The sequence below is a fragment of the Capsaspora owczarzaki genome, assembly GCF_000151315.2.
Source record: "Capsaspora owczarzaki ATCC 30864 unplaced genomic scaffold supercont2.10, whole genome shotgun sequence".
NCBI lineage: Eukaryota > Filasterea > Ministeriida > Capsasporidae > Capsaspora > Capsaspora owczarzaki.
Window position 1 is genome coordinate 597,960 of NW_011887301.1, and position 1,514 is coordinate 599,473.

Sequence of the window (1,514 nt, forward strand, 5' to 3'; positions counted from 1 at the left end):
CGCGTCATTTCTGAAAAGTTCCACCAGATGTTTTGCACGCTCTTGGTCACCAATCCCAGAAAGATGTGCTTGCCGCAAACCAGGACGAAGTTGAGCATCTCCTCGGCATTGTACGACTTGTGGTAGTCGAGGCTTCCGCATAACAAAGGAAGGCCAGTTGATGGATTCCAGGCGTTTATGTTGATGAAGACAACTTTTGTGACTTTATCTTTGATGCTATGCAGAGACTGGATAAGAAGCCGGTATGCAGCAGCCAGGCGATCGTTAGGGCTTGTCGGTTGTGGTTCGGGTTCGGGCGCTGCCGGTGGTGCAGTCGGCTCGCTCGTGGCGTTGTTCGTGGCATCGTTCTCAGTAACGTCAGCTTCGTTAGCTTCGTCTTCCGTTTCGTAATCATTGTCATTGTCGCGTTCGACATCCTAAGAACAGAAGAACAGAAGGATGAGTGATGACTGTTTGTGCTCGCACCGCTCGTTGCGAGCTTCGCGGCAACCCTTACCATTGAGTCTCGAGAAATGTCGCCAGAGTCATCACCGTAGTCATCCACTTCCATGGCAGCTGGCTCGGATACGAGCGGTGGCGGACCCGAGAGAGCAGGATCTACCTCCATGGGAACAGTTTGCCCCACTCCAAAGTGCGCCTCGAAGCGCTGTTGCATCGCGGGGAATTCCTCGAGGACAGAAGCGACGGTTGCATATGGACGTGTTTTGGTGTGGTTGTAGAAAGTTGACCGGTTAACTTGCTTGAAAGGGCCGTTGCCAAAAGCGAACTGCTTGATGGCCGACACGGTGCAGTAATGACATGGGCAGACTCCCGTGTTCGGCTGATTGCTCTGGCGATGGCGACTTCTCGCTTCATCTGTCATCCATACGTGTACCGAAGTACACGGATCTTTGTGAAAGTCGTCTCCGCACTGGCTGCAGATGCACCGCTCAAAGGAAAGCCAAGCTTGAGACATAAAAAAATGAGTGAGCGCAAATCGGTCACTTTCCTTGATCGTATCACTGGCAAATCCGCGGTAGTTAGTCGTTGCCTGGTTCAGATCCCTTGTAAATATATTTTTACAATGGAAACAACGTCAAAGGTCACACCGAGCGAGCAGTGTGCGCCAATAAACAAGCTTTCATTGTTGGCTGCTTCTTGGGCCGACTTGAATTTCGCTTTCGAAGGCCTAGAGTCGTGTGCCATGACATAATATTTGGGGTGTAGTGCTAACGTGTGGAATGCATGAGTGAAATAACCGGGTTCTCTCGGCTTGATGATGGGATAATCCGAACAGTGGAGTTGAAATGGTGTGTTGAAAGAACGCTTGTTTGTCGCAACGACTCTCCCTTGACCAACATCGAAACTACGCCCGATCCACGACATCACGATACACCGTTACAACGAGCATTCAAAACAACATTACTCTATCCAGGAGGCGGGGCGGGCGGGACAATGCAGCGGCAAAAACAACGATGAAACGAAGCAGTCGAGCTTGTCGGCACCATTTATGCGTCTTGCCACATCGTTTCGTG